The 14,950-nt window shown below is 47.2% G+C and overlaps 1 protein-coding gene across 5 annotated transcripts in view; it reads right to left on the bottom strand.

Moving 5' to 3' along the window:
- Positions 1-14,451, bottom strand: part of RNF111 (ring finger protein 111) — a 61,796-nt gene extending 47,345 nt beyond the window's left edge. For 4 of the 5 annotated variants that reach the window (XM_044279708.1, XM_044279710.1, XM_044279711.1 and 1 more), the window contains exon 1: positions 14,313-14,451. The gene's annotated coding sequence lies outside the window, so the exon portion shown is untranslated. Of the gene's footprint in view, positions 1-14,299 lie in introns of all 5 variants that reach the window. The other variant, XM_044279709.1, reaches the window with a different exon arrangement.
- Between the last annotated feature and the right edge of the window lie 499 nt (positions 14,452-14,950).

Below are 14,950 nucleotides of genomic sequence, written 5' to 3'. Positions count from 1 at the left end.
TATTTATGACAGCAAGAAAACAGCAAGCCGCTTTGGCCTAGCTGTCATCACGCTAATGTGAACAGAGCCTTAGGGTGCTTTCACACAAGAAAAACTCAGTGAAGAAAACAATAGCAAAAAAAATAAAAAGTCATAAAACACTGCAAGTGGTCCAAAGGGGGGGGGGGGGGGGCTTTTATTATTTACTGGTTAAAAAACCCCAGTGCACATTCATATGCGTTAGGACCCTTATGGGGGTAGATTTTAGCAGGCACTCCAATGCAACCACTGCATCAGGTTATGGTGACAGATGACCCACTAAAGGTATTTCCGTTGCTGCATCTGTATACTGCTTGGTATCTAACCACAAAAGAATTCCTGTCCAGTAGAATGCTAATCCAGACATGGTGGAAAAAGAATCTGCTGCGATCTTTGACGAGGTGACCCAGCAAACGCTGCAGGTTTCACGTTTACTGCAGATTCCGCTCCATGCAAAGCAAAGGGTATAAGCTACACAAAGCGACAGGAAGGAGATTGACAATCCGCATCACATGTCAACTGCCACATGGATGAAGGCTGATGAGATGTCATCACTTTACTGCAGTATATCCACTACATAGGAATATCCCCTTCGGCTGTGTTCACACAGTAAAACCCGAAGCAGAAAAATAAGTGACCGATTAGTAGCAGAATCGTCAGCAGAAAACGGGTCTTTTTTGGTGACGGAAATGCCAGATACACCCATCAATCCATCAATTTATTTCTCATTGACTATGGAAAACCAACAGCACATCTGCTTCTTCTCAGGCATTTCTCATAGCGCATGGTCAAGGTTTTTACATTTATGTGAAAGGGAGGAGGATGATGATGGTGTTTTGAATGTGGATTTTTGCTGCAGAAATCCCTTGTTCTCCCTTTCTGATCGGTGGCACATTTTGCCCAAGAAAACGTACACTCAACGGTCATCATCCACAGCAGATTTTGCCCATGTGAACTTAACCTTAGGCCTCATGTACAGTAACGCGTGCTGACTATGCCCGTGCTAACTGCGGTCCGCAATGCCTGGGCACCTACCCTGTGCATGCCGTCTGCGGACATGGACCCATTGAATGGGGTCCAGGATCTGCATCGGACGGTCTGCACTGCAAAAAAGTAGTGCTTGCATACGACCATAGGCAGGCCTTAAAACAGCAGTTGTGCAATATACAGCCACCAGCCTGCAAGTACCGTATGACTTGAATGGATCAGTAAACCAGGAGAAATGGTGTGGAACGGACTGCTTCCGTGGGTCTGTCTGTGCCTCTGTCTGCACCGCAAAAAAGTAATGCATGCACTACTTTTCTGTGGTGCGGATTGCGGACCCCATTCAAGTGAACGGGTCCGTGTCCAGACAGTTGGCACCCGTAGACTGCGGTCTGAAGAATGGGCATGGCCGGCATGCGGTCGTGTGCATAAGGCCTTTGTGTTATGAGCGGTCATATTCTCTGCTCTTAGCGTAAGGGAACCCTGCTTATAGTAACTTGGTACAGGAACTGCACTGGATAAAACGAAGTACACTTTATTCCTGCAGATCTACTTAAGATACATATAACCTAGAGGTATGTAAAGCGCAAAAATATTACCTTTTTCCCCCTTTTAAGGCCTCATGCACACGACCGTTGTTTTGGTCCGCATCCGAGCCGCAGATTTTGCGGCTTGGATGCGGACCCATTCACTACAATGGGGCCACAAAAGATGCGGACAGCACTCCGTGTGCTGTCCGCATAAAAAATTATAACCTGTCCTATTCCTGTCCGCAAAATGGACAAGAATAGGTAGTTATATCAATGGTTGTCCATGCCGTTCCATAAATTGCGGAACACACACAGACGCCACCCGTGTTTTGCGGACCGCAAAACACACAACGACCGTGTGCACGTAGCCCAATTCTTAGATAATCCTAAACTGTGCAAATGCAGGACAAGTGTTTGGATCATGCCCATTAGTAGGATCCAGACTGTAGTCCATGTTCCACCGTATGCTTCGTGCACATGGAACTGCTTTGTGTCCTTACTTTTACATGCATTAAAGCAGATAAGAAGAAATCCACCGTCTATACAACTAAACTGCAGAGCGGAGCTCAGTAGGGATAATTTGGCAAGCTAGTCGCACCGTCCAGAAACACTATGCAGCAGTCATCTCTGGCACCAGATGGTGTGTAGAAAACAGTAATGACTTCAGACATTTCTCCGGTAGAGACTACCAAGTCAAGAATGAAGCAAACAATATTACAGTATCACAACAAACAGGGGGAAAACTGTAAAATACAACCTAAAAGACAAATAGAAAAATCTAAGTATTCAGCGGGATGATAGGACACCTTATTACGACCAATTCCTACTTTCAACGCAGTTGATGAAGAAAGTCGTGTGTCGTGACCTGGCTCGGTGGGTATATAAGGCGTGTGATAGGCTGTCTGCTCACATATCCCTCGCTGCGGTCATGGGTAAAGGGAGCAATTCATCAGAGTTGCAAAAAGGGGCAAGGGTGGCAGTATTTCTGAAACTGCGCTAGTTGTGCACTGTTCTCGTGCTGCTGTGGTGAACGTGTACCCCGAGTGGACAAATGCGCCACTGCCAATAAGAGACGTGCCATTGATGTGAGGCGAATGTCAGCTACGAAGGTGCACGACAGATTACCGTGGGGCAGCTCATCACCACAATCAACCAGGGGGCTACCAGACATGGGTCTAAAACTGTTCAGCGAACCCTATTGCTCCGGAGCAGATGGGATGATCACTGCACCCGTGCAATTTTCACAGTAGTATCGTTGTTGGATCTCCGAGGGCTAGCAAAGGGTCGCCTTCTCTGATGAGGGACGTTTCATCGGACAGATGTTGGCATGTCACGACAGAAACAGAGAACAAAACACCCTGCCACCATTTCTGGAAGAACGCAAACTGGTGGTGCTAGCGTTATGGCCTGGGGAATGTTCTTGTGGCAATCTCTGGGCCCACTCAACCACGTGGAAGGCACGTTCAACTGATTGGCTATGAATCCATTCTTGCAGATCACGTACACCCATATATGCTGAATGTGACATTTCATATGGCTGAAAATGTCCAACATTGGTTGGAAGGCCACGACCAAGACTTCCAAATACTACCCTCGCAGCTGTTGGATGTATTGCATGGCTCCAGATACCTACCAGCCCATCTAGCTGCTGTCTGTGCCGCACGTGGCGGTTACTCTGGATATTAGCTGGTGGTCATAATAATCTGACTTGACCGAGTATAACAGGCACTTAGAAGGCTACACAAACAGTTTGACTGCACGACATATATACAAGTCGTGAAATCAAAAACGGTATGATTTGTGTAGAAAAGGTATAACATGAACACATTCACATACATGTGATACTGCGAACACTGTGCTGCACAACCACCGTGTACCCCTAATCTAAGGGGCTATAAACAGGATATATATCACACATATACACACAGTAGCTATGACATTCTGCTTAGGCTACATGCACACGAACGTGAATGGGTCCACAGTTTTTGAGGCTTGGATGCGGTCCTTTTCACTTCAATGGGGCCGCAAAAGATGCGGACAAGAATAGGCAGTTATATTAATGGCTGTCTGCGCCGTTCCGCAAATTGCGGAACGCACACGGACGCCATCTGCGTTTTGCAGATCCACAATTTGCGGATTGCAAAACACACAACAGTCGTGTGCATGAGGCCTTTCCCTAGGCTTTCCCGGTAAAAACGCCAACTACAAATGTTAGCTGAAAGTCTATGTCGAATATAAAATGCCCGGGGGGGGCGTCCTAACAACTTTTATTTATTTATTTTTTTAATTGGAGCCTGCTGTAGGTTGTCCGGGTATGCTGGGAGTTTTAGTTTTGCAACAGCTGGAGGGCTGCAGGTTGAGCATCCCCGTTATAGAGAAGGAGAAGCTGAGCAGATTGATATATATTTTTGTTGGAAGAGGATCAGAAAATCTTGTAATTTTTACATTTATATCTGCAGCCCTGTGAAGTGCTATCAGTACAGGAATGAGGGGTTATCAGTGACTGACCGCTATCTCTCTATGTACACTCATGGTCCCTTTACATGGGATGATATTACAGGAGGCGTTCCCTCCTGATAATCTGCTGATCACTTACGCTGGGTTCAGACCTGAGCGTACTTGAACGTACGCTCTGTATGCGCGATTGTACGGGAGTTTGCAATCGCGCATACAGAGACAAGCGAACGCCCATTGTCGCGCGTTCCCGCTGAAGTCTATGTACGGGAATGCGCGACAAGACGCCCCAAAAAAGCTCATGTACTTCTTGGGGCGTCTGGCATTTTACAGCGCGATCGTACGCGCTGTAAGACGCTCAGGTCTGAACCCAGCCTTACAGAGGAGACTTCTGCATTTACATGCAGTGATCTCCTCCACAGTATGGGGAGGAGCGATCGCTAACACCATCGCTCTACCCCCACAAGGGTTCGAGTTTTCCGGCAGGAGGATCGTGTTTACACAGCACAATCTACTGCCGGTAAACGATAATTTTTGCATGCGCACGAACAATTGGATTACCTGATGAACAAGCGTTGCGCTCGTTCACCGGTCAATTGGCGGTACATTTACACCACCCGATCACAGCTATAAGAGCGTTACTATGCTCTGTGCGATTCTCGACCCATGTAAAGGGCCCTTTATGCATCAGCCACTGATAACATTGCCTCCCTGTATGTTTTCTATGGTGATTTTATAGTGACAAAAAAAATTGCAAGACCAATTGTGTGTGTACGGAGGCCCAGGTAACACTGGCAACCCCAAAAATTCCCTAACTTTGTGAAAAAGAAAATGATTTCCTGCAAGATAAGGAAAGCACTCTGAAATGCCCTGAGCAGGGTTGAAATGACTAAGTGATTTTGACAAGAGACAATCTGCAAATAAGTCTCAGCGCCTCTAAAACAGCAGGCCTTGTGGGGTGTTCCCAGTATGCCTACTGGTCCACGGAACTGGTGACCGGGTCATGCATGTGGGGAATGTCGGCTAGCAAGGTCCCACAGAAAAGCTAGTGTAGTACAAGGCGATGACGCTACTGCTAGTTACGATGGGGGTCAGAGTGCCCGCCGAGCTACTCTGGATGTTCAAAAACATAACAGGTCTTATCCCGTCTTCTCCTTAGCTTTTAACAGAAGAATGTGATCTGGAAAAACGAGGGCCGCTCCTGGAGACGTACAGCTAATAAATCAGCTCTGAAGCACGCACATATCTGCTGGCCGTACAAGTCTCAGCACATAGCTACTGACTGAAAAACCTCCGACGAGCCCCTAGTAGTAACGTCAGAACCATCCCCCAGAAGAGACCTCCTGATCAAGCTGGATACGGAGAAGTAAATGCTAGGTCATCAGCTAAATCAGTCATCTCCAAGCCTTGATAGCCATAGGTTGTCAGGGAATGATGGGAGTTGTAGTTCTGCAACAGCTGGAAAGCCACAATCAGGGGAACACTGATTTAAAAGGAACCTTCCTGTCACTACGCAAAAAACAACCGGACAAATTCTCAGACTGGGATCCCTGTCAACCTCAGGGGCAATCAGGTCTTGGTTTGACTTCAGTCCTAGGTTATGACAAGAAACGGTTATGCATGACTGTTTATATAACTATATATTGGAGTATAGGGCCGCTTTCACACAGTCAGTGTGGAGGCTACACAGAGATCTGGTGGAAAGCAGGGATGCTCAACCTGCGGCCCTCCAGCTGTTGCCATACTACAACTCCCAGCATGCCCCAATAGCTGTAGGCTGTCCAGGCATGCTGGCAGTTCTAGTTTGGCAACAGCTGGGGGGCGGCAGGTTGAGCATCCCTGGTATAAAGGAACGATTTTTGACTTCTTGTTGGTTTTGGCTCAAAATCACTGATCAAACACTGACTGAACACTGACTGTGACAGCGGCCTTAAACATTGGTCCATATTTACTAGGAATGAGGCCTCGCCCACATTTCCTTTTTTCACTGACGCAAGCTATCAGGCACAGCACACGTACCTATTGATTTTAATGTCTTTGTTCATACATCCGTGGTTCTCCACAGACCGTGGGTCAGTGGAAACAGAGACATGCACTACTTTGGTCTGTGATGCAGATCATGCTGGAAGTTGTAGTGAAGGGAAACCGGCTTAGTTGCCCATAGCAACCAGATTCCACTTTTCATTTTTCACAGCTCCTCTGGAAAATGAAAGGTGGAATCTGATTGGTTGCTATGGGCAACTAAGCCGGTTCTACTTTACACCAGTTTGATAAATCTCCCCCTATGGGTCTATGGTTTCCGTGTTCTGCCAGTGTTTCATGGACTATTGATAGGAGATGCGCTGGAAGGTAATTTTTAGCTTGGAATACGGAGGACACACAGAGGGCAAAATATGGTCACATGGAGTCTTCACGCATGAAACACGGACAGATTTTCCATGGTCGTCAAACGGACACAGAAATGTGAACGAGGTCTAAGACAGGGTAGACATGTAGACAATGGAGGAGAATGATCACAAATCTATACACTGCCTCCCTGTGTTAGTGGTCTTGTTTTTTTTCAAATTTTTTCCAGAAATTAAGAGCAAAAAGTCACATTTTAGACCACGGCCTCTTCTCAAGCATGTCAAAAAAGTTGTCTAAAACACATGTGGCTTTTGCACCAAAATGGTAGACACATTTGAGGTGGAGGGTCAATAGGGAACATCTGGGAGACTGTATAAGTGCCAAAAGCATTATACTGCTGAAGGTTTACACTAGGGCTGCACGATATGGGAATTTTGTGCGATTGCGATTAGGGCCCTAAAAATTGCGATAACGGTATGCAATGCGATATTTTAAGGGAATTGTGCTAGAGGTCTATTTGCTTGGATTTTCAAGGCAAAAGCACACACAAATTACTGATAATGCTGAAATGTAGTTATGCTTAACTCAAGAACTGAAATGCACAGTGTTTTTCAAAATAAAACCTCTTTTACTAAATTAAATAACATATTTGCATTACTGCAAAAGTACAAAATACTAAACTTGCCATTTTCTTAATAGCACTGCACAGAACAGAGAAATAGAAGAACATTTGTTCATTAAAATAACAAACTTGCCTCCAGCCCCTCCTCCCTCCCCGCACTGTAACTGACGCACAGCGCGGCCGGCGATACATCCGTGTCAGCCACGCAAAAAGTCAACCATCACTTTATAAGACACACTGCCATTTTCTCCCAACTTTTTTGGGGAAAAAAGTTAGTCTTATAAAGCGCAAAATATGGTAATACAATTGCAGCATTTTTGGGTCGGCCAATTGCCGATTGCGATATGGCGATTTATTGCGATTGCAATATATTGTGCAGGCCTAGTTTACACGTGTGGTCAAATAGAGGCCCGGCGACACAGGCCGGTCAAATAGAGGCCCGGCGACACAGGCCGGTTAACGCTACGGATTTTCTTGCAGTAAGCTCCCTTTTCCAGCTTAGACTGAATATCATCGGAGGCATTTCCAACAAAGAAAACGGGATTCAAACTCAGTTTACAGTATGAATAAAATCACATCATTATCAGCCTCCTGTCAGGCAATGGTACATGAAAGGCTATATGAGTTAGGCAGAGCTTCCCCAGTCGCCAAGCGGTCTACGGAAAAGCAGCATTGCAGCAGTCAAGCTCAATCAATTATATTTATGAGAGTATTAAAGTGTACTTCCAGTTTTAAGAGGTGGTCCTCTATCTACTCAGCATCATCCGGCCCTCGGGCAATCCGCTCACTATTGGAAGACCTGCCTCCATATAGAATTATGGGAGAACAGTGTATATTACTGCACTACTGCTAGTAAAAATATGGAGGTGTCCAACGAAAGTAGCGACAGATCCCATTAATGGCAGCTGCTGGGGGGAGAGAAGGATGGGGCAGCTGAATTTCAACATGCCCAGTTCCTTTTGTTCTCACGGAAATAAGTAGCTGCTAGAGGAGTCTGGCACCAGCTTATTACCCTCTACCCATTCAGAGCACATGCCCACTCACATTCACAGAGCATGCATGTGCGCGTACGGCGAGGTGGCAGGAGTAGCTGTCGGCTGAAAGAGCATTCAGTGCATATGGCTGGCCTATTAGTTGCCAAATTAAGGAAGTGAGGGTCCGTCCCTACAGGTGAAGATGTGCCCACCTGCCACTAGATAGACATTAAGCTGTTCTATTAGCAGAACAAGGGTGGAGGGTCTGCTTCAGACCAGCGTCTGTGCAGGCTGGAAATTGTTAGGGTTAGGCCTTATGCACACAACCGTTGTTTTATTCCGTGTCCGTTGTGCCGTTTTTCGAGATTTTCTGCGGACCCATTGACTTTCAATGGGTCAGTTGAAAACTCAGCTAATGCACCGTTTGTCATCAGCGTCAACTCAGCTAATGCACCGTTTGTCATCAGCGTCCGTGATCCGTGGTTCCAGTCCGTCAAAAAAATATAACCTGTCCTATTATTTTCGCGGAAAACATGCGGACCCATTCAAGTCAATAGGACCGCTAAAAAAACACGGAGACACACAAGATTGTCATCCGCGTCCGTTTTTTCCCCATCATTTGCATGTCAAACCTGTCTTAGATTTTTTTTTTTACTTTTCTTCATGTCTGGTGATCCACCAAAAATAAAAGGAAGACACACGGAAACGGATCACGGAACAACGGAACCCCATTTTGCGGAACGGAACACAACAACAGTCGTGTGCAAGAGGCCTTAGGCTAAAAGTCCAGCTCTGTCAATCTAGTGGCAGGTGGGTGCTTCTCCACCTGCAGGGACCCCCACAAGTGAAGAAGCCCTGTTGATGAGATGGATCGATTCAATCATCTCTAGGATATAATTGAAAAATGAATAAGTTGTTTCCATTAGAAATAAAAAAGCGATTGCTGCCCTTTAAAGAATGGCGTCATAAGTCAGTCTGATTGACTTTACTCAGGGAGGATTACAGCTATTCTTTATAGCGAGCATCATTATTACAGATCTCCATTGTTTGCAATGTGCTCCTGTTGCAATTTATGACCGAATTCCCATTCCATGATGAAGACCCCTGTCTCCTCCTTACATTAGAAGTGCTACTCCGACGTCTTCCTACAAGTCATAAAAATCTGTCATTATAACAGACGATTACACAGCTCTTCTTGTAAATTTCCCTTCACGCATCCCAGAGACAATGATCAGAACCTGAAAATTAGCAATGCAGAGCACAGGCATATATCAGCAAATAACATGCTGCCATTTACTGCCCGACTTCTCGTAGAAGTACACCTCTAGAACGTCTCGCTCAACGACACGGGGGATAGTAATAGAGGTCTAGAGGTAACAGGAGCTTATATCTTCTCCCACTGTTAAATCATCTAGCCTCAGATCAGTCCCAAACTTAGAATTCTAATCCTCAATTTATGGTCTGTGTGTGTCTCCCCCCCCCCCCCCCCCCTTACAGTTTCTAGAAATTATAACAGTATCTCCTGGTCTCATTATCCACATATAGAACATGTTTTGTAATTTTTGTAGAAAAATTTATTTTATGCTAATTAGCATCTGGGTGCAACAAAGGCGGTGTCGGTGCACCTGGCTGCGCTCCTTTTCCTTCCCAGGCGCTTTGAATAACAAGGCCAGGCAGTAAAGTACTCATGCCTGGCCCTGAAGTTTAGCGATTGCGCATTCACGGCACTGTTTGGCGCAGGCTCAGCTTCTTTTCCTTCCTGGCTGTGCCCCACCTTTGTCTGACCGGGCCAGGCAGTTAAGGCGTCTTTTTTAAAGCGTGGCCCTGCTGGACCAAGGTGGGGGCACAGCCAGGAGGGAAAAGGTGCAGAGCCTCGGGAGCAATAAGGTGCAACAGGAGCTCATATTGCTGAGATATCTTGAGGATAGGTAATCAACATTGTTAGGCCTGAAAACTGTTTTTAAATATCGATAGTCTATCCTTAGGATGGCACATCAACATCAGATCGATGGGGGGTCCGACCCCGGGTACACCCACCGATCAGCTGTTACAATGGAGTCAGTCAGGTCTGGCAAGGTGTCGGCCATTATGAGGAGAGAACCAGTACAGTATGCAGTGCTATATTCTCTCCATCTAATTTGACCGAATCTACTATGGAGACTGCAACGAAGATGTGAACCCTGCCCTAAGCCTCAGTCACGACCGTGTTCAAATCCGTGAGAAGGTGGTCAGTGATGCATCCGTGAAGCTGTTCCTTTTTTGCTGTCCGTATTTCACTGAACAGCTGAAAAATTATTTTCAAAGCATCTCTTCCTAATGATCCGTGAAACCCACATGGCATCCGAGGTTTTCGCGGACCCATAGACTGTAATGGGAGTGATGGCTCTGTGAACACGGACAAAATAGAGCACGCATCCGTGCTAAAAACACGAATCCACGGACCGTGCTATAACACTGATGTGTGAATACATAAATTAAAATGAATGGGTACGTGCGCTGTCGGTGGAGAACACGTACAGCACACGTCCGTGAAACACTGAGGTGTGAATGAGGCTTTACAACCAGCTTTATCCACTGCTCTGAACACCGACAGAGCGTTTTTATGCCAAATTAGGCAACAGCACATGTGCCTTGAGATGTTGTACATGTCAGCCATGTTTAAGTGCTGCATCTTAGGCACAGCGCATGAATTCAGAAGGGACCTTTAACTTCCATCTACCTAAATGACATGGCAAGTCTGCAAACATTCAGCCGCCTGGACACAAGATTGGGGTGGCTGCTTAGGACGTACAGACAGGACACAACATAAACCCATATATATTCATCTAGGAGATGTATATTAGGGTCCATTCACACGTCCGTAGTGCATTGCGGATCTGCAATACACCCGGCCGATACCCCCCCCATAGAACTGCCTATTCTTGTCCGCAATTGTCGACAAGAATAGGACATGTTCTATTTTTTGCGGAGCCGCGGACCGGAAGTTCAGGGCCGAAGCCTGGAAATGCGGATAGCACACGGAGTGCTGCTCGCATCTTTTCTGTCCCCATAGAGAATGAATGGGTCCGCACCAGTTCTGCAAAATTGCGGAACGGATGCGGACCCATTTGCGGACGTGTGAATGGAGCCTTAATCAGTATGGGTCTGAACATAATTCAGAAAAAGGGCCAGCGGTAATCCTGGTCACAGCAGGAGAGAAAGCCTCTTCCTAGATGAACGGGGGTGACTGAAACCACTTTTCTCTCCCAGCCTAAGGGCTCACGCACACTTGATTTTCTTTCTGTGTCCGTTCCATTTTTTTTGCGGACCGTATGCGTAAACATTCACTTCAATGGGTACGCAAAAAAAAACAGAAGTTACTCCGTGTGCATTTCGTATGTCCATACCGCAAAAACAAATATTAACATATCCTATTATTGTCCGCATTTCAGACAAGAATAGTACTGTTCTATTAGGGGCCAGCTATTCCGTGAAATACGGAATGCACACGGACGTCATCTGAATTTTTTGCGGTCGTGTGCATGAGCCCGAATTGAGCTAAACTACACTGATCCACTGTAGCAAAATCACAGCTGTGGGAAGTTATTAAAAGAAAAGACCAGACGTGTGGTCCGTTTTTTTGTTTTGTGGAACCATTGAGTCTAGTGTGAAAATAGGACCAAAGGAATGCACGTTGGGCTGTCAGTCCATGCAGAGAGCATCACAGGAGGGACACTGCAGATGTGAACGTTCCCATCAATTATAACGTGTCAGAATTTAGTCCTTGCGCTGTCCGTTCTATATGAACTTCGCTTGTGTAACTAGAACCTGAAGTCACTCCATAATGTCATTGTAGGGGCACCAATGGGCTGACAGAGGGAGCCGCCACCCGCTGTCAAACACCTTAGATGGCGTGGTCGCTATAGGCCATGGCATCTACAGGGTTAAACAGACTGGATCAAAACCCAGCCAGTACAGCATTAGCCTGGCTGTCAATCACTCCAGGCTCCAAGTATGAAATCGCATGGGCATGTCCGATCTCTGTGATATGTATGTATAGCAGTAAAACGGACGACACAGTAATCGTGGAAACGTCCTGGAGAAACCAGTGTACCTCTGCAACCAGCACACCGGTAAATCCACACGGCTGTTCGTACAGCATGTATCTACACCCACCACCATGGACGGTTAACATGGTCCTTAATCATAACCTGTGTACCTCTGCAACCAGCTCCATGATGATGGTCACTGGGAGTCGCCATCCACACGTGGCCTCTGAGGCACTGGGCAGGGAGAAAATAACCCCTGCACGGTACAGGATATGTGTATATAAGGATGTATGCAAAGAATCCCACAGTCGGCATTCTGCACGTACTACTACTGGAGCTGGACACCAGGGCTGCTTCCATAGATCCTAGGGGGTCCATTAGCCGGTTCTGGTGTAGACACCTCCAGAGGAGAAAAAACAGGATCATTACAAGATATCTGACGGAAGGACTTCCCCAGTGACCACTGTTTATGGGCACCGTTATACATACGTTTCAACACACAGATAGTTAAAGGGGTATTCCGGTTGATAAAATTAATCACCTATCCATTTCCCTAATGACAACAAGAACGGAAACCCTGTAGCCCTTGGAAATGGGGTGGCAGGTCACTGCTGCACCTTTCATCTCCACTGTAGACAGATGAGCACAGGGCTCTGCTATTCCAGGAAGCCCCATAGAGATGAATGATGTGACGCTCCACTCATTACAGCGGGGGTAGCCGCAGCTAGACCCCCTCCATTCTAACAGGATAGGGGATAACTTGGCAATCGGAATACCCCTATAAACACTACAGTAAAGTCTGAGGAACACATAGCAGTAGTGCTACATTTCTCACTGATCGATGATGCAACAGACAGAGGGGTTGTCACATTTCAGGAGGAAATCGGAAAACTCAGTTGACTGACCTGCAAGGCCTCACGCACATGAACGGATAGTACAGTTCTATGAAGGGTCAGCTGTTACGATCTGCAAAATACGGAATGCACACGGATGACGTCCGTATTTTTTGCAGATCCGTTTTTTTTGCGGATCGCTAAATACATACGGTCGTGGTCATGAGGCCTTATAAAGAGTAAATGATTCCCCCTCCAGTTCTCTTGGTCAGGCTACGTTTTCTTGGCTGCAGCGGTGCACTGAAGAGGCCAGTGATTGGCTGCAGCGGTCACATGGTATGGACATGACATCACAGCCCGGCTGGGAGAACCGGAGGAGGATCTGTCAGGTAGTCATCTGTTCTTTATTAGGGTATGACCACAGGGCACGGCCATGCTGCAGTTGAGTACTGCACGGCTGAGACGGCCGCACTGTCCGGTGGGTGTGTACTGTTAATGGCAGAGTCGCACGTTAAATACCGCACCACCTCCGTTGATCCTCTAGATTGTCCAATTTCCTCTTGAAACCAGACAACCCCTCTAAGGAAGTTTTTCCATAATCAACACTTATAGGGAAGGACACAATAGGGAATAAGTGCCGATAAATAAGATCACTGGGCGGGACCCCCACTATACAAGATATCGGAGGTCCCGCGTCCTCCGCTCAACTAGAGAAGTAATCGGATAAATCCACAGGAATACTATCTGTTTTTGTGTTTCACATTGAGAATTAAGAGTTTTTTTTCTGCCCCCCCCCCCCATATGATACATTATGAGCAATATAAAGCTGGCCACACAAGGCGTTACGTACCACGCCATAAGAAAGCCACGCCGCCGTTACCTGGAGAATCCAGCATAACTGCACTTTATTCGGTCAGTCTGTGGCTCTGACTACTCCTCCTGGCAGCTCTGGGTAGAAGTGACGTAAGCCAGCATGTGCTATATCGCTTACTGGAAAACGCACGTGCCGGATTACCAAGTATTCCGGATTATCAGGTCACTTGCTCAGAATCCAGCAGCGAGTAGGATCGCTGTACTGTGGCTTCTGATAACATATGAAGTACGTGCCAGCACTTTTATTAGTGTACATTACCCATATCAACGGGGGAGGCAGAACGCCGCCATAACAGACCCGTCAAGGAGCTTGCAAATCCGGAAGCCATGATGCCAGTGTGAACAGCGCCTTGTTCCCAGTAAACAGGACGTGTTGGACTTTTGGGTATTTCTGACAGCAGCCAGGCCATCGAAAACACCATAGTGTGAACAGTGCCTCATACACAAGCTATATAGATGTCTAACCAAGCACTGGAGGTGGGTGACTGGGCAGAATGGCACCCACCTCACAGGGCTCCAGCTCTATGACAGCCACAAGCCCCAGAGACCAAGGGGTTAATAGTGCGAGATGTAAATACCCCCCTCCCCCACCCAGGAACCTCCTCGCCCACGCTCCCAGCCCCGGCTGTAGACGCACCGGGTGTCCTTACCGATCACGGTCAGCAGTCCGCGGCCTGGATCATTCCTCCGCCTGCCGTAGCCGGCCACAATCCGACCCCCCGCAGCTTCCTTCCCCACCCAAAGGGGCCGATCGCTTGGCTCTACCCCCGGCGGGGGGATGGGAAGGCTCCTTTGGCTTATAAGCTTCTCGGATTCTTTACCGTTCTCCCCGAAGAATGGGCGAGAAGAGCCGGAGGAAGGGGGGGCACTCGCTCGACAGCAGCCCCCGTCCACCGAGGCCCGTGCCAGCCTAGATAAGAGTCGTCCTCGGCCCGAGAAACTGAGGCTCTTCCCTTCCTCTCGCGACACTATTATGACACAACAGAGAAGCGGAAAAGCGAGCCCTGGATTGCGACAGTTGCTCATATGAGTCACGTGACACGCGCCAGGGCGCTTCGGCGTCCATTTTGCTTCAGGGCACCGCCTTCTTTACCATATGTGTTACTGGGTTTTTGACGCTGTAATGAGGTAAAGGAAGGCTGGTGAATGTAATGATGGACCCCCTTACTGTGTCATCGCATTAAAGGCGGCAAATAGTGTTGTACAGTATCAGCAAAGTGGAGGAGATTTTCACAAATGCAATTCACACTTTGTAACTTGACTAGGGTTGCCACCTGGACAGTATTTT

Source organism: Bufo gargarizans, chromosome 2 (genome assembly GCF_014858855.1).
Source record: "Bufo gargarizans isolate SCDJY-AF-19 chromosome 2, ASM1485885v1, whole genome shotgun sequence".
Taxonomy (NCBI): Eukaryota; Metazoa; Chordata; class Amphibia; order Anura; family Bufonidae; genus Bufo; species Bufo gargarizans.
Note: the sequence above shows the minus strand (reverse complement) of the source record. Positions and strands in the feature narration are given on the sequence as shown.